At 41.4% G+C, this 21,099-nt stretch overlaps 1 protein-coding gene and 1 long non-coding RNA gene across 4 annotated transcripts in view; one reads left to right on the top strand and one right to left on the bottom strand.

Moving 5' to 3' along the window:
* The first annotated feature begins 17 nt into the window (after positions 1-17).
* Positions 18-12,021, top strand: LOC106505721 (uncharacterized). The gene is made up of 3 exons (XR_001300388.3): positions 18-149; positions 6,238-6,330; positions 11,887-12,021. It is a non-coding gene; the product is annotated as an uncharacterized LOC106505721 (long non-coding RNA).
* A 4,823-nt stretch (positions 12,022-16,844) lies between these two features.
* Positions 16,845-21,099, bottom strand: part of SLC33A1 (solute carrier family 33 member 1) — a 33,656-nt gene continuing 29,401 nt past the window's right edge. The window contains exons 7-8 of one of the 3 annotated variants that reach the window (XR_014822395.1): positions 20,974-21,043; positions 17,076-17,388 (exon numbers count right to left, since the gene is read on the bottom strand). The gene's annotated coding sequence lies outside the window, so the exon portion shown is untranslated. Of the gene's footprint in view, positions 17,040-17,075; positions 17,389-18,843; positions 21,044-21,099 lie in introns of those variants that run through there. The other 2 variants (XM_021068489.2, XM_084986918.1) reach the window with 2 other exon arrangements.

Here is a 21,099-nt window from a genome sequence, read left to right on the forward strand (position 1 = left end):
CGAGCAACCGCCGGATCCCCTTTTCCGCAGCCTGTGAGAGGCCCTGGCGCGGGCCTCCCAACCCGGTAGATGCACAGTAACCCCAGCCTTTATGCAGGGCTTTTGTCACAGCGCAGATCTCGCGAGCTGCAGGATTCCGGGCCTTGCTGGTGGGAGATGATTACTTTTGACTCACTTAATTCAGAGCAGTATAGGGTAGCATGGGCTACACAAGAAAGAAAATTTAGCTCATTCCTTCCACCTGCTTTCAAATGTAACAAGATGCTTATGGCTGAATGGTGTTTTCAAGTTGTCACAGCTGCTTTGTAAGCCTAATAGCAGAGGCGCTAAAGCTTTGAACTGTTAATTCATTAAATGTAGGGAGCTGACATATTCCAAAAATCAATACATGGATGTTAACTAAACTTATAGTGGTAATCATTTTGCAATACATGTATATATCAAATCATTACCTAGAACTAAGAAATATTGCATGTCAATTATATATCAATAAAAACAAACCAATAGTACATTTTAAAACAGAAATAAGCTGCAGTACAGTGCAAATTATATCTGTGTTAAAAAACAAAACAAAACAAATCCTCTAACAACAGGGTTCCAGTTATGCAGCAGTGGAAAGGAATCCCACTAGTATCCATGAGGTTGTGAGTTCCATCTCTGGCCTAACTCAGTGGGTTAAGGGTCCAGCATTGCAGTGAGCTGTGTAGGTCGCAGAGGCCTCGGATCCCGAGTTGCTGTGGCTGTGCTGCAGGACAGCAGCTGTAGCTATGATTTGACCGCTAGCCTGGGAACTTCCATATGCCCAGGTGGGGCCCTAAAAGAAAAAAAGAAAAACACTTCTAACAAGGGAGTTCCCGTTGTGCCTCAGGAGAACCCGACTAGTATTGATCAGGACCAGGACGGGGGTTTGTTCCCTGGACCCCCCCACCCCTCAGTGGGTTAAGGATCCTGCTTGCTTCGACCCCAAGCCTGAGAACTTCCATATGCTTCACACAAAAAACCAAAATGATGTCCCTGGGCAGAGGGGTTGGGTGTAGAAAAGGAAGGGAATTTTACTATCAGCCAGCTCTAATAGAACATTTTACAGTGACAGAAATGTTCCATGTCTTCACTGTCCAATTTCATAGATAAATATGAAATAGTCGCACATGCAGCTATTGTGTGTTTGAGATGTAGCTAATACAGCTGAGGAACTGAATTTTTAATTTTATTAATTTTAATTGATTTAAATAGTCACGGGGGCTAATGGCTATAATATTGGACAGTGCAGGTATACTGTTGGAATTTTTTTTTTTTTTTTTTTTTTTTTTTTGTCTTTTTGCTATTTCTTGGGCCGCTCCCGCGGCATATGGAGTTTTCCCAGGCTAGGGGTCTAATCGGAGCTGTAGCCGCCAGCCTATGCCAGAGCCACAGCAACACGGGATCCAAGCCGCGTCTGCAACCTACACCGCAGCTCACGGCAACACCGGATCGTTAACCCACTGAGCAAGGGCAGGGATCGAACCCACAACCTCATGGTTCCTAGTCGGATTCGTTAACCACTGCGCCACGGGAACTCCCTATTGGAGTTTTTTTTACCTTATGCATATATTGTCTTTAAAAGTTAAATTGAATATTTTGTATTCTTTTTTTTTTTGGTGGGTTTTTTTTTTTTTTTTTTGGCCACACCTGAGCATGTGGAAGTTCCCAGGCCAGGGATAGAATCTGAGTCACAGCAGTAACAAAGCCAGATCTTTACCCACTAGGCCACCAGGGAACTCCCTGTTGTATTCCTAATAATACATATTATAAGGATTGCCTTCAAGGAATGTATTGTCGCCAGTGGAAAGTAAATACAGCGGCTAACACTTGGATCTTGCTCACTGTGTGCCAGGCACTGTCCTAAATACTTTTCATATTAACTCCTTTGATCTTCATAGCAACTTTATGAGGTAGGCACTATTATTAATCCTAGTTTTAAAGAGGAAGTACTTACAGAGTGATTAAGACAGTAGCCAAGTTCACTCAGGCAAGAAGTGATGAGCGGGGATGTTGTGCTGGGATTCACTCAGCCAGTTGGCTCTGTCTGTGCACTTAACCACACACTGACTCCCACAAAGGCTCAGCTAAATCACACAAATTGCTGAAAATTTCCAGTGAAGGTACACCACAAATCTTATTGGGAAAACTAAAATCAAAAGATATACTACAACCAAATTCCTTAATCACTATTTCAAATGAAAACAAAAGTTCTATATATATTAATAGGTTTTGAGTAACTTAGTTAATACATGTGATAGTGGAGTTCCTGTTGTGGCTCAGCCAGTTAAGATCTTGACATAGTGCCCCTGAGGATGTGAGTTTAATCCCTTGCCTTGCTCAGTGGGTTAGGATCCCGTATTGCCGTAAGCTAAGTCGTAGGAGGTGTAGGTCATGGACACCGCTCAGGTCCAGAGTTACTGTGCCTGATGCTTAGGTTAGTAGCTGCAGCGCCAGTTCAACCCCTACAGTGGAACTTCCATAGGCGGCAGGTGCAGCCCTAAAAAGAAAAAGAAAAAAAAAAAAAAAGTGATAGTATTAGGAAATGAGATCTTTGGAGGTAATTAGGTTTAGATAAGTTTATGAGAGTGGAGCTCTGAAGATGGAATTAATGTCTTTACAATAAATAAAAGAAGAAAGACCAGACAGAGCTGTCTCTCTCCCTGCCATGTGATCACACAGACGAGATAGCAATCTGCAAACCAGGAAGGGGCTTTCATCAGCAATCAAATCTGGCAGCATCTTGATCTTGGGTTTCCCAACTTCCAAAATTGTAACAAATAAATATATGTTGATGAAGTCACCCCATCTAAGGTAATTTGTCATAACAGCCTGAGAGAACCAAAGCACCTATTTACCTCAGGATCAGTAGGTGAGGTCAAAAATTCCTTGCCCCTAAACCATCCCCCACTTCAGGACTGTCAGGAATGATCAAGCCTGTCACCCTGTGATATCCTGGTCACTGTCTCCTATTCATTGGAGACATTGGCATCTGACTTAAAATCTTTCTCTTCATCTCAATTCCTGTCATTCTGATCTCTCAGGTAGTTGACTGTCTCATGCCCAATGACTTTTCCCTCTATCCCACTTCAGCCATCCACTGTCATGGTTACACTCTGGATCTTGTCTTCATCAGGAATTATCGCATCTACAATCACAGTCCTAACACCCCACTCTCCCACCACAACCTCCTGTTCCTTCTGGTTAACTTGCAAAAGTACCCCTTAAAGCAATAATTATTTGAGCTCATTAAAATGACTAATCCACTAAAGCACCATGTTCTTTTTTTTTTTTTTTCTTTTTTTTTTTTCTTTTTGCCATTTCTTGGGCTGCTCCCGCGGCATATGGAGTTTCCCAGGCTAGGGGTCTAATCGGAGCTGTAGCTGCCAGCCTACGCCAGAGCCACAGCAACACAGGATCTGAGCCACGTCTGCAACCTACACCACAGCTCACAGCAACGCCAGATCGTTATCTCACTGAGCAAGGGCAGGGATCAAACCCTCAACCTCATGGTTCCTAGTCAGATTTGTTAACCACTGCACCACGACGGGAACTCCTAAAGCATCATGTTCTATTCATCAGCTTCCTCTAGTCCTCAGTTCCCATCATAGCCAGCTCAGATGCTATGATTTAGTATGATAATCACTTTCTTGAAAATAGGCTCAGTTCTGATCCCCTTCTGCCTCCTTTGCACTTGTTTGGCAAAATCCCAACATTGGATTATATTCAACATTCACCAAACACTTGGAGTTTAGTATGTGGAGATCTTCAGGTTTTTGTTTTTGTTTTTCAAGAGGAGCTGCATATCTAAATGCCTATTTTTTTTTGTCTTTTTTTTTTTTTTTTTTTTTTGGTCTTTTTTTAGGGCTGCACCTGCGGCATATGGAAGTTCCCAGGCAAGGGGTCTAATCAGAGCTACAGCTGCCAGCCTACACCACAGCCACAGCAATGTCAGATCTGAGCCACGTCTTTGACCTACACCAAAGCTCATGGCAACACCAGATCCTTAACCCACTGAGTGAAGCCAGGGATTGAACCCGCAACCTCACGGTTCCTAGTCGGATTCGTATCCACTGCACCATGACGGGAACTCCTAAATGCCTGTTTTGAAGTTAAAATTGAGTATTATACTGTGCTGGGTATAGGATATGTGTTGAGAAAGAGATTAGAGACTTTCAGTTTATTACCTTTGCTTTAAGGGATTTCCATTATTCTTTGGGCAATGCCAGAACCCATATATAAAGTGTTACATGATCAAGGCTCTCCCTATCTCTTTTTTCTTCCTTTCCTTTCTTCTTCCTTTCTTTCTCTCATTCTTTTTCCTTCCTTCCATCCATCCATCCTTTTTCCCTCTCTTCCTCTCTCTCTCTCTCTTTCTTTTGGCTGTACCAGATCCTTAACCCCCTGAGCCACAAGGCAACTCCACTCTCTTTTCTTTCTTACTCCCTACTTCTTACTCAGCACCCTGACCTTCTTTCAGTCTTCACACACATCAAGTTCATCCCTGCCTTTGAGCCTTTGCACCTACTGCTCCGTTTGTCTGGAATGTTCTGCTCTTCCTTTTCCCCTTCCCACCCCATTACCACCAACAACCTGGCTCCTTCTCCTTTAGGTATCAGTTAAATATCACATCCACAGAGGTTTTTTTTTTTTTTTTTTTTTTTTTTTTTTGTCTTTTTGCCTTTTCTTGGGCATATGGAGTTTCCCAGGCTAGGGGTCTAATCGGAGCTGTAGCTGCCAGCCTACGCCACAGCCACAGCAATGCGGATCCAAGTCACGTCTGCGACCTACACCACAGCTCACGGCAACACAGGATCCTTAACCCACTGAGCAAGGGCAGGGATCGAACCCGCAACCTCATGGTTCCTAGTCGGATTCGTTAACCACTGAACCACGAAGAGAACTCCACAGAGATCTTTTCTAAACACTGTCTCAAAAAGGTCCAAATTGTACAGAATATAATTTTTTTTTAATTTTGTCATTTTAGGGCCACAGCTGCAGCATATGTTAGTTCCCAGGCTAGGAGTCGAATTGGAGCTGTAGCTTCTTTTTTTTTTTTTTTTTTTTTTTTTTTCTATTTCTTTGGGCCGCTCCCGCGGCATATGGAGGTTCCCAGGCTAGGGGTCGAATCGGAGCTGTAGCCACTGGCCTATGCCAGAGCCACAGCAACGCAGGATCCGAGCCGCGTCTGCAACCTACACCACAGCTCACGGCAACGCCGGATCGTTAACCCACTGAGCAAGGGCAGGGACCGAACCCGCAACCTCATGGTTTCCAGTCGGATTCGTTAACCACTGCGCCACGACGGGAACTCCGGAGCTGTAGCTTCTAGCCACAGCCACAGCCACAGTAATGCCAGATCCAAGCCTCATCTGTGACCTATACCACAGCTCATGGCAACACCTGATCCTTAACTTGAAATGGACTTTTAACTAAAAAACAACCCCTCCTTGGCTAAGAAGGCAGCTGCAAGCCTTTCCAGCTGTGCTCATCACTATACCACCCTTCTTGTAATAATGTAACAACTGTGTGCTCTCTGTCCAAGCCAGCAGCCCTGCTAATCAGGTATCCAGCATTGCTTATCAGTTCCGCTTCTGTAACCTTGCTTGCTCAATTTCTTAGGGAGGAACACTGTCTGCTTGGGGATGGGGGAGGTCCAGGATGCTTACATGGAAAAATCAAGACCTTGTAGTGTATAAAAGTTACTGAGAACAAAGACCTGGTGCTCAGACTCTGGAGGTGACTCCTCTGAGCCCGCACCAGTGCTGAATAAACCTTGCTTTTCCATATCTCTGAGTGCTGTTTGTCTCCTTCCGTTGCCACAGTTTTTGCGGTTTCCGCAACAAACCTACTGAGCGAGGCCAAGGATCGAACCTGCATCCTCATGGTTACTAGTCAGATTTATTTCCACTGAGCCATGATGGGAACTCCCACAATGTAAAATTTAATGTGTAGTCTGAGGACTGAGAGAGAGACTTTCCTTCTTATACACTTCCTTCCCCACTAGCCTGCAGGTCAGGGACTGTGTCTTTACTATGTCTGTGTCTGAGACTGAACAGCTAGTGCTGAGTGCATTTCTTGATACAGAGAAGAATCTTGAGTATAAGCTGAATGACAGAGAATGTCTTTAATTCTCTACATGGCAAAATCTCTACGTCTGCTTCCTCCAACTCTATTTTATCCTCATCTTTCCTTCTGTTCCCTTCCATTCTCTTCCAGACCAATTCAGTCCCACAGTCATTAGGGAGAGCAGAACGAGTGACCTGAATTCACATGAAGAAATAAAGACTACCAGTGAAGATAAATACCTAGGTAAATATAAGATACTGTACAAATATAGTTTTGTTTATAATTCCTTCTTTCTCCTATATGATTTAAAGATAGCTGGATAAAGCAACAATCAGAACTGCATTGAGGAGCCCATAATATATAAAGATATAACTTTTATGACAATATAGCAGAAAGGAAGGGTGAGGGACCAGAATTATATTGGAGTAAAATTTTTGTATAATATTCAAAATGATTTGTGCAGAGTTCCCATCATGGCTCAGCGGTTAAAGAACCCGACTAGTATCCATGAGGACACCAGTTCGATCCCTGGCTTCAATGAATGGGCTAAGAATCCAGCATTGCTGTGAGCTGTGGTGTAGGTCAAAGATTGGCTCTGATCCTCTGTTGCTGTGGCTGTGGCGTAGTCCCGCAGCTGTAGCTCCAATTTTGACCCCTACTGGGAACCTCCATATGCTGTGGGTGCAGCCCTAAAAAGACAAAAAAAAAAAAAAGATTTGTGCACTTTATGTAAATTATAACCTGATTAAAAAAATAGGGTTGAGGGGAATTGCCTGGTGGCACAGTGGGTTAAGGATCCAGCCTTGTCACTGCTGTAGCAGGTTTGATCCCTGGGCCAGGAACTTCTGCATTCTGTAGGTGCAGAAAAAAAAATTGGGTTGGGAGAGGATTTTGGATAGTGTAATGACACCTGCACAAATTAGTAAGCATGGAAACTTGAGCCAATTTATTAGGTGATAATCAAGAAGCGCAATCTAGGGAATTCCCTGGTGGTCTATGGTTAGGACTCAGCACTTTCACTGCTGCAGCCCGAGTTCAATCCCTGGTCTGAAAATTGAGATTTCCCCCATCAAGCCACTGCACAGGAAAAAAAAAAAAAAAAAAGGAATTGTAATATAGCTAGGTCTTGTGTTAGCAACCAAAAATTTGTTCAAGAACACTTTATAATAAATACATCTTGGAATTCCTATTGTGGTGCAGTAGAAACGAATCTGACTAGGAACCATGAGGTTTGAGGTTCAATTCCTGGCCTCGCTCATTTCTTAATCAAACCCCGGGGGAGGGGGGCGGTTGTCAAACTTTGTAACCTCCAATCTATAGGCAGTTGGCCAGAAGCACAGGCGATAACCTGGGCTTGTGACTAGCAACTGTGGTGGGGGTGGGTAGGGTAGGCTTGTGGGACTGAGCCCTTAACCTGCGGGATCTGATGCTATCTTTGTGTGGGTAGTGTCAGAACTGAATTAAATTGTAGAATACCTAGCTACTGTTGCAGAGAATTCCTTGATGTTGGGGGAAAACCTCATACATTTGGTGACCAGAAGTGAAGTGTTCTGTGTGAGTAGTAAAGAAGATACACAGGTAAGAAAGACATAGTAGGGGATAACTAGGTTTTTCCCTATGTTGAATTTTAAAAACTGAGTTTTTCTAATTTACTTTCAAAGCTAGATATTTTGGGGACTTGTCTCATAGGTGCAGGTCTTAAAACTTGGGGTGCCCAATATGGTATTCAGACCTTTTGCTCCTCAGGGAGAAGCTCCAGGTTTTGCATTCCCTCCCAGTTGGAGGACACAACACGGGATGGGGTTTATGGTGAGGCTGTCTCAGCCTCTCCTACTTGTTTCAGTATATTTTTTCCCTCATTTGGACAATGAATAGTAGTTGCTCAGCTAGTTTTGGGGGTGTTTTTCAGAGGAAATTTTTCCATATGTAGCTGTATATTTAGTGTGTCTGTAGAAGGAGGTGAGTTCAGGATCTTCCTATGTTGCTTGCCATCATGAACTGGAACTCTGTGGTTTAATTTGCATTTCCCTAATAATTAATGATATTGAACATCTATGTTTCCTCCAAGTGAAAGAAGTATCCAGAAAACATATTCAGATAGCAGATTCTCTGGTTTTGAGTAGTAACCCCATTCTAATATTCCAACCCTTCTTTAAAATCCATTCTTCAGGAGTTCCTGTTGTGGCTCAGCAACTTCCATATGCTGCAAGTGCAGCACTTAAAAATAAATAAATAGGAGTTCCCATCGTGGTGCAGTGGAAAGGAATCCAACTAGTAACCATGAGGAGGTTCCAAAGTTTGACAACCACCCCCATGCCTTGGGTTTGATCAAGGAACCATCCAAGAACCCACCCAGAATTACATTGGTAGAACAAAAGATGCTCCTAGTGCTCTTATCACTTAAGAATTTACAAGAGTCTTAGGAGTCCTTTGTCATGGATGGGGTCAAAGGCAAATATCAGAAGCAGTGATGCTCCTAGTGTTCTCATCACTTGGGAAATTATAAGCTTTTTAGGAGAAACTGCGGGCAGAGACCAATATATATTCTCTGCTATTTCACAGAAAGCCAAGAGGGCTCACATCCACAAGACCCACAAGGCTATAGCAATTGAGTAATTGTTCTTAAAGGGCTTTGAGTTGCATGGCACCAAACAGACTTCCAGAGGGACTGAAGCCTAAGGTCAGCTAGGAGGACAGTCAACCATGACATCCCAATAAAAATTCTGGATACTAAGAACCACCAGCCTTGGGACCCCTAGGCTGAGCAGTCAGCCACAACAGGACTCAGCCTTGCCTACCAGAAGCTAGCAGTCTCTGCACAAGGCAGAATGTGGCAGCCGACTGGGCCAGAGAACAGTTTAACTACCAGCATGCCATCGAAGTCAGCCCCAGTACAAAAGGGCCCACTCAGCCCACATAGGGCCATCTCTAAATCACATGGCTCTGGTGGCCAGAGAGGAGTGTGCTGCTGGGCCCCAGAGAAAGTCTTCTACATGACACTACTTCTCCAAGAACAGGAAACATAACTGGTCTATCTAATACATACAAACGAGTACAGAGAATTAGGTAAAATGAGGCGACAAAGGAATATGTTCCAAATGAAGGGACAAGATAAAACCCCAGAAGATGACCTAAGCTAAATTGGAGGTAAGCAATCTAACCACTAGAGTTTTCAGGGTAATGATCATGAAGATGCTCAGTGAGGCTGGAGGAAGTTATAATGGATGAATGCAGTGAGAAGGTTAACCAAGAGTTAGGAAATATCGTGAAGAGCCAAAGAGAGCAGAGGAATACAATAACTGAATTTTTTAAAAAAATACTGGAAAAAAAATAGTAGATTAAATAATACAAAGGACAAGATCAGTGACCTGCATAACAGAATAGTGGAAATAACCCACTTCTTAGTAGAAACCTTGCAGGCCAGAAGGGAATGGCACAACATATTTAAAGTGATAAAAGAAATACCTGCAACCAAAAATACTCTACCCAGTAAGACTCTCATTCATGTTTGAAGAAAAGATAAAGAATTTCATTAACATGCAAAAGCTAAAAGAGTTCAGCACTGCTAAACCAGCTTTTCCTCTAAGATCAGGAACAAGACAAGAATGAACACTCTTAGCACTTTTTAACTCTACATAGAATTGCAAGTAATTGGAATTGATAGGGGAACTGATATCTGATAAAGAATTAATATCCACAATATTCAAAGAACTCATACAATTCAATATCAAAAGAACACCCTAGTAAGTTTCTTGAGTGGAAAATAGACAGTAAAACAGCTAATTCTTTCAGGAACTAGAAATAACACTGGGTATGCTTTTAGGAGTGAATGTCTCATCACTATAGAAATACATATGAGATCTACTGTCTGTCCTAGAATCTCTTGGTACCATAATTTATGCCATGGCTGCATTCATCCAACACTGCTAAGACTTCCCACTTGAGAGTCCAAGAACTGCTGGGAAAAGTCAGCAAATTAGACTTAGTCCCTCTTTGAAATTATACTGTCTAAACTCTAAACTTAGCCTTGATTCATTTCCAATTGACTCTTACCATTTACCTATCTCAAACCCTTTCTGTCTTTTCAGCTCAATTTTCTCAACCTTCAGTTTCTTTTTGACTTTTTACTTACTCATATCAAAATACTTGGAAAAATTTCAACTTCTCTCCCCTCTCCATCAACAGATTCTAAATTTTCTCTCATATTCTTTTCTCCAGTTTCAGAGGATATGTCTTTTCTGGCTAAAACTCTTATCTTTGCCAAATAATTATCTTCATTAAAGGTCACTTTTAAGAGGAAAAGTGTTTGACATATAGGAGATGGCATGAACTAAGGAACATAAACAGGGAATTGGAATATTGATTCAGGAATGAAGAGCTCCAAACATTTCATGAGGAATTTTGTCATTGTTTGAGTCAATAGAGATGGTGCAAAAAGTCAGAATAGAATACATTGAGCTGTGGGGTGGGGTGGATGAGTTGGCATGGGGAGCCCAGCTTTGGCAGTTAAGTGATTTAAGAGTGCGAATTTAAGCTAGATTAACCATAGTTTGGATTTGATTCTGCTACTTTCTTGCAGTCTGACCTAGGACAAATCACTTACCTTTTCCATGTATCTATTTGCTCTTGTGCAAAATAGGAATTATAGTGATACCTTCCTTTTAAGGATACCTTCATGAATTCTCATTCTCATGAAGTTCAAATAAGCAATGGTCCTAGAGACAAGGGAGAAAATGAAAATCCACTTTTTTTTCCTTTTCTTTTCTTTTTTTTTTTTGGCTGTGCTTGTAGCATGCAGAAGTTCCCAGGCCAGGGATCAAACCAATATCACAGCAATGACCTGACCCACAGCAGTGACAATGCCAGATCCTTTACTGCTAGGCCAAGGAACTCCTCTACTGCTAATTTTGAGGAAGAATATCATGAAGTTTGCCTTGAACTAGGAGGCTGAGTGTCCTAGAAATCAATTGTTCTCTTACCACAGTTGGTATGTGTTAGGTTTGCCAAGGGAGGAAGGCACAAGGCCAAGTTGGTAAAGCAAGAGAGATTTATTAAGGCATGGGGGGTGGGGTGGGCCAAGCTCAAGATGGCACCAGCTCTGACTGTGAGGAGGTGCTATGCTTGTAAAGGATCTATGCTGGGAATCTGTGGCTGGATGGAGTTCATGGCGGGAACTTGTGGCAGGAATGACAAAGAAGGTGGAGGGGAAGATCAAGGGAAGGGTAGCAGGTCAAGTCCCATGACAGAGGGCAGTTAATCTTTGTAGGTGGTTAATTTATGTAGGCAGATGTTTTCTGCAGGCCATTGCTTCTTGCTGCCCAACTTGAGCATCCACATTCTGGAAAGGGTGTAGATCTTGTGCCGGGCTGCAAGCAGGTTTCCAAGTGAACAGCCACATTTGGGGGGTCAGAGGGGGGCTTTGTCTGATAAGACCCCCAATAGTGGGTTTTCATTTGCTCCCTTGTCCCTATCAGTATGTAGATTATGCAATGAACAGAGTGTGTTGGGAAATGTGACAAGATTATGAAAATTATTGATTTTATCACTTAGAGGAAGCAATTTATTCTAAAGAAAGAAGTCCATCATTTCTGAATGCATTTTGGAAGAACCCTATAATATACATAGTGAGGAATATAGGCATAATTTAGAAGAGCTTAGAGTAAGAAGAACCATCAGAAGGCTCTTGAACAATCCTAGATTGATAGACGATGAGAACCTCAAAAAATACTTTGATATTCACCACGAGGGGTATGAGTTTTAATAACAAAATTCCAACTTTTTTGTTCTTATTTTTATCAGGAGTGGAACACTGAAGAATGTACTGTTGATGCCAGAAAGATGTTAACCTTAATCTGGGTTTTTGTACACACAGCTGAAGAATGAACTTCACGAATACTCAGGCAGGTAGCAAGCAAAGTCTTTATTACAGGAAAGCAAACAGCTCCCAGGACAGCTGGGAGGGGGAGAAAAGCTCCCCTTCTCTATTGCCTTATAGGGGCTTTTATCTCTTAAAGATGGGGGGCTACTAAAGTGGGGTCCAGAAAGATGTGGATTTCTCCCATTGGCCTTGCTCCTAATTACCTGTATCAGTCCTTGTCCAACAGGGGTCTTAGGGGTGGAAATGTCCCATTAAGTCTCATGGTTTCTTTGCCCTTTTCTTCCCGTAAACTGAGTCATAAGGGTTAGAGATTAATGTTCGTCTGGGCATAGGCACACTCCCCATAGTAAACAAGGCCTGTGGGGATGTTACTCCCTAGAGCCCTAAAGCCACAAATGTTAATCAATAGCCACATCAAAGAATGCATCAAGGAGTTCCCATCGTGGCATATCAGAAACGAATCGGACTATTAACCATGAGGTTGTGGTTGGCTCCCTGGCCTTGCTCAATGGGTTAAGGATCTGGTGTTACCATGGGCTGTGGTGTAGGTCGTAGATGCAGCTCAGATCCTGCATTGCTGTGGTATAGGCCAGCAGCTGTAGCTTGGACTCAACCCCTAGCCTGGGAACTTCCATATGCCGTGGGCGCAGCCCTAAAATGCAAAAAAAAAAAAAAGCATAGACGCCCAGGCTCCTGTACTGATGACTACCTGAGTTATTACTCTGCCTCACTATTACACTTTTTTTTTTTTTTTGGTAATAAGTGTAACTTTTCTTATTCTTTTTTTTAGGGTCACACCCACGGCACATGGAGAGTCCCAGGCTATGGGTTCAATCCAAGCTACAGCTGCCAGCCTACACCACAGCCACAGCAACGCAGGATCTGAGCTGCGTCTGCAACCTACACCACAGTTCATGGCAATGCCAGATCCTTAACCCACTGATGGAGGCCAGGGATCGAACCAGCAACCTCATGGCTCCTAGTCAGATTCGTTTCCACTGCACCACTGTAGGAGAAAATACCCCGATAAAAAGGCAGAAAGAAGACATCCTGGCCATGATGACAAAGCAAAGTCCAGCCAACTGCCCCTAACCACCCCTCCCCTACACATCTGCTTTTGTAAAGTTGCTTCCGCAATTACATCCCTGCCTGTTCTCACTCTGGTCCGACAGGCCTAGCACAGACCGGGAAGAGCTAGCCCATAAAAGCCTTGTGAAACCCTTCTTTGGGGCTGACTCTGGAGAGTGATCTCCTCTGAGCCCGCTGGTGTAATAAACCTGAGTTCTTCAGCTCTCCAAGTGCTGGTTTGATTTCTTGCCGGGTAAAAGAGCTGCTGGAGCTGATACACTGCAGCCGCTGGGCTGCTGGGCAGCTGCCGTAACACCACGATGGGAACTCCATAAATGTTAATTTTTAAAAAGAAAACAATTATCTTTATCCTTCCTTTTCCAGAACTTGTCCTAAAAATTGCCTCCTTTCTCTTTTGCACCCTACTGGGTTCACTTCCCTGGCTCACTCACTGAACTGAATAGGGTGCTCATGTCTCAACTCCTTAGAAAAAACATGTTGGAAACAAGTCCTTATTCACTCATACTACCATCTTTTGATTAAATTGTCTTCTCTTTCAAAGCTGTTCCCCCATCCACATTTCCCACATCGTCTACTCTCAAAAACTCATGTCTTTGCTTCCTATAGCGTCCAACTGTCCTTGCAATTCCCCATCACAATCTCTGGAATCCATTTCTTCTTTTCTTTTTCCAATGATACTATTATAGTTTAGATGAAATTGAGCAGGGCCCTGTGGGGCTCCTGGGCACAAGTCTTTATGTGTCCCCCATTTTTTGTTTTTAGGGAATACATTTCAGCCTCCATGACCTTCCCAGAGTTCCAAAGGGCAGGTTCAAAAAGTTGCTAATCAGGGAAGGGAAGGGGATGTAGAGACAAGGGAGGAGCAGTCAAGAAACAAAGGTGCAGGGAGTTCCCACTGTGGTGCAGTGGAAATAAATCTAATATCCATGAGGATGCGGGTTTAATCCCTGGCCTTGCTCAGCGGGTCATTGCCATGAGCTGTGGTGTAGGTTGCAGATGCGGCTCGGATCCTGCATTGCTGTGGCTCTGGTGTAGGCCAGTGGCTACAGCTCCGATTCGAACCCTAGCCTGGGAACCTCCATATGTCACAGGAAGCGGCCCTAGAAAAGGCAAAAAGGCAAAAAGGCAAAAAGGCAAAAAAAAAGAAAAAAAGTACATACAAAGTTACTCGAGCAGGGATATATTTAATTATCATATTTAATAACGACACCATATTTAATTTCCCATATTCCATTCTCACCTGTGGGGTGAACAATAAGAGACTGATACAGCGGATCAGACTGATAAGAGTCTATATATACCAGGGTTAGATGACAAACCTTTTTTTTTTTTTTGTCTTTTTGGGGCCATACCAGAGGCATATGGAAGTTCCCAGGATAGGAGTCGAATTTACAGCTGACAGATTCACTCTTTTTGTCTTGCTTTGTTTGAGGAATCTCAAAATATGACTCTGGCAGCCTATATAGGACAGCTGGATGGAAGCCCTCCTTTCTTCCAGAGAAAGAACGTAAATGTTATTATCTCCTTAATTTAAATAAATTCTGTTATGAGACATGTTTTTATAATATTCTTAGCCTCTTTCCTGAAAACTCCATCTTGTCCTTCCTTACTTTGTCCATCTTCCTGCTTGAGAAACAGTCACGGTGATGGTAAATGACTTAAGCTTAAGAACAAAAACCTAAGGGCATGGGTTATTCGCGGGGTAAGCTGAATGAGGACATAATACAATGGTCTAGGCGCGCCGGACCCGTGCAGATTGGAACGCCATTTGTACAAGCATGATATGTCCTCTAAAGAATAAGAGAAAAAGGACCCTCACGGCCAAGTGGTTTATGAGTAGTCGTTAACAGAATATGCATTAGAAAAGAGAACCAAGGTGCAAACCTATGCACACAGGGTCGCCACAAATAGGCATGCAGAAGCACAGTGAGGATTCTCTGAAATGCTATGCATAGATAGCTAACTAATGACTCTTAAATGCCTATAGTTTAGAGTAAAAGTTTAACCATTTACCAGCTAAGTGACTTTTAAAATAATTAAAAAAAAAAAAAAAAAAAAAAAAACCTATATCCTGAACCTACAACCCCCTTTTCGCTTGACATAATCTTCAAGAGCACAATAAAAGCAGTGTGGTTTCTTGAGGCAGGGCTCTTTGTCCCTGAGACCTTGAGTCCCCGGGTTCCCACCTTTACTTAAGATAAATGTCTCTGTGTCTTGTTTTACGTTAACTTTCTTTCCTTAAGTTCCATAGCACCCGTTCTTCAGCCCCATCCTGCTGAGCTGGTCTCGGCAAAATTCTCCTTAGGAAGGATTTTGGGTTCTTACTCTTTGGAATGTAAACATAGGTCTTTAGGAACTGAATTGTGTCTCTCCAAAATGCTTACACGTTGAAGCCCTAACTCCCAATATGACTTTATGTAAATACAGGGCCTTTACAGAGGTAATTAAGTGGAATCATAAGGGTGCGTCCCTTATCCAACAGGACTGGTGTCCTTATAAAAGGAAGAGACGCCTGGAATGCACATGCACAGAGGAAAGGTCATGTGAAGACGGCAAGGAGAGACCTCAGGAGAAACCAAACCTGCCACCACTTTTGATGTTGAACTTTCAGCCTCCTTAAATGTGAGAAAGTCAATTTCTATTGTTTAAGCCACCCAGTATGTAGTATTTTATTATGGCAGCCAGAGCAAACTAACATTCTTTGGGTGGTTTCTCACTATGCAGTCACAATTTAACTTTGAAGGCTTCTCTTTCAGCCCAGGTCCCAAGTTTTAATAAAATTTGCTCAGAAAGCTCTGACTCTGCAGTAACAAAGATAGTATTTCACTTACGGTCCCAAACTGTCCTTTAATTTAAAGGAATTTTCAAAATTGTAACTACTGAAGAAGCTAATATCCAAACACAAATATTTCAAGGGAAATTCTTTGTAATCACAAACTATCCATACAGCATCTCCTCTTGAAGGAAAAATGCCGTGCTTCCACCTATTTCCCCTTTTGCCTAGGTTACTAAGAGTACAACTAATAATTCAGGCTGACTTCATAAAAAAAGAAAAAAACCTGATTTGTTACTAAGTATATACCTCTTGAAATTGCTGTAATTTTTTTTAAGTGAAAACGAGTTTATCTAGAGAGTCTTGCATTCCACAGGTAAATGTAGGTCTCAGAAGGTGAGTCCTATATTTGTTTTTAATCATACAATGCCAAGCTAGTGCTTATTATCATTATTATTATTTTTGCTTTTTAGGGCCGCATCCAAAGCATTTGGAGGTTCCCAGGTCAGGGGTCGAATCAGAGCTACAGCTGCAGCTACACCGTAGCCACAGCAACTCGGGATCCCAACTTCATCTGTGACCTAAGCCACAGCTCACGGCAACGTCAGATCTCCAACCCACTGAGTGAGGTCAGGGATGGAACCTGCAACCTCATGGTTCTCACTTGGATTTGTTTCTGCTGCACCATGATAGGAACTCCAAGCTAGTACAATTTTGACAAGAATGATTTGAAGATAAACTGGTTATTCAGGAGTTCCCGTCGGGGCTCAGTGGTTAACAAATCTGACTAGGAACCATGAGGTTGCAGGGTCGATCCCTGGCCTCGCACAGTGGGTTAAGGATCCAGTGTTGCCGTGAGCTGTGGTATAGGTCGCAGAGGGGGCTCAGATCCCGTGTTGCTGTGGCTCTGGTGTAGGCTGGCAGCTACAGCTCCAATTAGACCCCTAGCCTGGGAACCTCCATATGCCATGGGAGCAGCCCTAGAAAAGGCAAAAAGACAAAAACAAAAACTGGTTATTCATTAATTTTTTTTATTATTTTAGAGACTGTTAGGCAAAACTGTTCTGAGCATTTATATAAAATCTGGAGAATTTAATTCAAACACACTTTTTTTTTTTTTTTTTTGCGGCATCCGCAGGATGTGGAAATTCCTGGGCCAGGGATCAAACCACACCACAGCTTCTGCAGTGACAATGTCAGATCCTTAATCCTCTGTATCACAAGAGAAAATACTGCATAAACATCAAGTTTTAATGCACATCTTTTAATGAACTAACCAAATAAACATTTCACATATACCTAAATAATGACAAACTATCAAAGCTAATACTAGATCGTCCAAAAATGGTAACAGAAATGATTTTGGACTGTGAATTTTTAATTCAAAACTGTACATGGGCGTGAAGACTTCATAAAAACCAATAATGACAGCTTTCAACATTGAGTATTTTTTTTTTTTTTTTTTTTGTCTTTCTGCCTTTTCTAGGGCCACTCCCATGGCATATGGAGGTTCCCAGGCTAGGGGTCTAATTGGAGCTGTAGCCGCAGGCCTACACCACAGCTCATGGCAACGCCGGATCCTTAACCCACTGAGCAAGGCCAGGGACCGAACCCGCAACCTCATGGTTCCTAGTCAGATTCGTTAACCAGTGCCACGAGGGGAACTCCAACATGAGTATTTTTTTTTTTTTTCAATTTTACACTAATCCTTGCAAAGGCATTATCTGAGGACAACAGATATAGACTCATTGATATAATCTGACTGTGGTAACCTACCAATTTATCAAATATGCCAAACCAATTTTTTAATTTTTATTTTTTGTCTTTTTTTTTTAGGGCCATACCTGCAGCATATGGAAGTTTCCAGGCTACAGGGTCAAATCAGAGCTGTAGCTTCTGGACTACACCTCAGCCACAACAACAATGGATCTGAGCCTCATCTGCAAACTATAGCTTACTGCCAGGCCAGATCCTTAACCCACTGGGTGAGGCCAGGGATTGAACCTGTGTCCTCATGGATACTAGTCAGGTTTGTTACTGCTGAGCCACAATGGGAAGTCCCCAGACCAACTTTTTTAAATATCAAATTTTTGTCCCAATTTTATATTTTCCTAATTTTGTAGTTGCATGTACTAAAACATTCAATTTCATTGACTATATGGCCATAAAAAGTAAACTTTGCCCAACATTTAAGGTCACTTTGGTGATAGGGATAGGCTTTAATATTTATATTTTATAATAATGACTGACTTAATTGTAACTAAGGTATGAAATTTTAGAGACTTAAGATAATTCTCTAGAGACTTATGATAATTCCCTTATACTAGTAACTTGTTCATTTCAATCTTGCTATTTAATAATTATTCTTCACACAAAATTGTTATCAAAAGTTATGCCTATATTGACAATATAAAACTATGCCACCAGGGAACTCCCAATATTGCTGATAATTTATGATCTTTTAAATTAAATAAAATAACATTTTTTAAAAAAAGGAACTATGATTAATCATAAAATTTTCATCCTGTTACATAAAACTACTTTTTCCTACAAAATGTCTTCCCTGCTAAGGTAAAAAAAACAAAACAACAAACAAACCAACCTCCTTAAATGTCATCTTTATAATCCAACAGTCAAATAAAGGTTTCTCCTCATTTAAAGGAGAGGGCATGAGTCTTGGACATGAACTATTCTGCCTTCATACAGCTATCTTGCTAACAATTCAGAAGTCTAAAAGGAAGATTGTAATAGTAGTTTTGAAAGGAAGGAAATGGAAAGGCCCAAACTAAATAGTGATTACATTTTAAAAAACTGACACTGTCAAATCAGGCAGAGATTAAACTGAAGTGGAAAAAGAACATGGTTTATAATAGGTATTGTAAATCTTTTAAGAGGAAATCAAATGCCTTACTATCTACCCAAGACAGAAGTTTTAAAAAAAGTAAGTTACAATGCACTGTATCACTTCCCCTGCTGTAAGTGAAATGGCTATCAAATATATTAATCATACTTATTGTGAAATTATTTTGTAAAGTTTATTTTTTTTAATACTAAGGTAAGATAATACATTTTGGAAATCTACATGGAATGTTCGCAAAAAAGTTGGTTCTTTACTTTTGGCAAGGTCTATGTTATACAGTTTTACTCATTATTTCTAATACATGAAAAGAGATAATCCACTAAAACACAAAAACAAGTTGTATTAAATAATGATCTCAACTATTTAATACAAAGCAACATACTTTTTTGGGTTTCTGTAAAAGAAAAATAGAAGTTGTTCATTGGAAGAAAAGGATTAGATGACTTCGGATATGTCTTTTGCGGGACATCATTCACCCTTAGGTACCTCGTCTACCAGTAATGTTATCTGCTCTAATCCCTTCAGGATTTAAGTTCGGTCCTACAAATGCAGAGACTTCCTAGTCTTCATCATATTTTTTCTTTTAATACTGTTTCCAGGATGTTTTAAACAATTAAGTCTTACAACTATTATCTCAAATAAAATGTTTAAAATTCATAATATAGCCCATATTCAATAGGACTATGGCTTTTACATTTTTTTTTATCACAGTCTATTTAATATTTGCTTTTTTTTTTTTTTTTTTTTTTTTTTTTTGCCTTTTTTTAGAGCCGTACCTGCAGCATATGGAAGTTCCCAGGCTAGGATTCAAATTCCAGGCTACAGCTGCCGGCCTATGCCATAGCCACAGCCATGCCAGATCTGAGCAGTGTCTTCAACCTACACCGCAGTTCATGGCAACACTGGATCCTTGGATCCTTAATCCAATGAGTGAGGCCAAGGATAGAACCCACATCCTCATTTATACTAGTCAGGTTTGTTACCACTGAGCCACAATGGGAATTCTCATTTAATATTTTAATAAAAACTATCTCTAGAAAAATTAAAAATTACATATCCAGAGTTTCACAAGGGTTTCAAGACTCTATCAACATTTGTTTAGGATAAAAAACGTTTGTCATAAAAGGATGAAATCAAATAATTTGTATAGATTGTAGTTTAGAGTTCAAAAGTTTAATATTTAAAAAATAGATAAATCTATTTTAAGTGAACAACTTTTTTTATAATTAATCAAGCAAAATTAAGATATTTACAAAGGAGGGAGTTTTTAGTTTTAGTCTTAGTTATAAAAATTTTTCAAACAGATTTATACAGGTTGGGAGTTTCCATTGTGGGAACAGTAACAAATCTGACTGGCTACTATCCATGAAAATAAGGGTTCGAGCCCTGGCCCTGCTCAGGGGGTTAAGGATCTGGCGTTGCTGTGGTTGTGATGTAGGCTGGCAGCTGGTAGCTCTGATTTGATCTCTAGTCTGGGAACCTCCATATGCCGTGACTGCAGCCCTAGAAAGACCAAAAAAAAAAAAAGGAGATGTATGTTTATATCTAATATTAGCCAGTAAACATATAATACATTAACTGGAGGAGTTAATACTTGAGGGTAGAGTTGAATCAGGATTTATCAGTAACAAAAAATACACACAAATAGGCAATATTTTCTAGTGGATTTACAGCAAACAGATCCTCACATTCAGGTAGAACATTTATAAGATGCATAAGTGGAATTCCCCTTGTGGCACAGAGGAAACAAATCCGACTAGTATCCATGAGGATGCGGGCTCTATCCCTGGCCTCACTCAATGGGTTAAGGATCTGGTGCTGCACTGAGCTGTGGTGTAGGTTGCGTTGCACATGTGGTTCGGATTCTGCATGGCTGTGGCATCGGCCAGCAGCTGTAGCTCCAGTTCCACCCCTCTCCTGGGAACTTCCATATGCCACAAGTATGGCCCTAAAAAGTCAAAAAAAAAAAAAAAAGAAAGAAAGAAAGAAAGATGCCATCAGTGATCAATGTATGCAACATTGATTATTAACAGGTCATTTTTGGCATACATTACAAGCATGTATCCAAATACCAAAATAACTGTTCATCTCTAGAGCAAATGCCATTAATGGCTTTCACCTTAGTTGAGGCTTGAAATATGTTTTAAAACTTCAAGTCACTGGCATTCCCGTCATGGCTTAGCGGTTAACGAACCTGACTAGAATCTATGAGGACACAGGTTTGATCCCTGGCTTTGCTCAGTAGGTTAAGGATCCGGTGTTGCTGTGAGCTGTGGTGTAGGTCACAGACATGGCTCAGATCCCACATTGCTATGGCTGTGGCATAGGCCAGCAGCTGTATGCTGAGGGTGCGGCCCTAAAAAGACAAAAAAAAAAAACAAAAAAAAAACCCAACGACTTCAAGTCATTGTA

This window comes from Sus scrofa, chromosome 13 (assembly GCF_054392235.1).
Source record: "Sus scrofa isolate SSC_HxYL_T2T_F1_AM1 chromosome 13, Sscrofa_HxYL_maternal_Yorkshire_Landrace_v2.0, whole genome shotgun sequence".
Taxonomy (NCBI): domain Eukaryota; kingdom Metazoa; phylum Chordata; class Mammalia; order Artiodactyla; family Suidae; genus Sus; species Sus scrofa.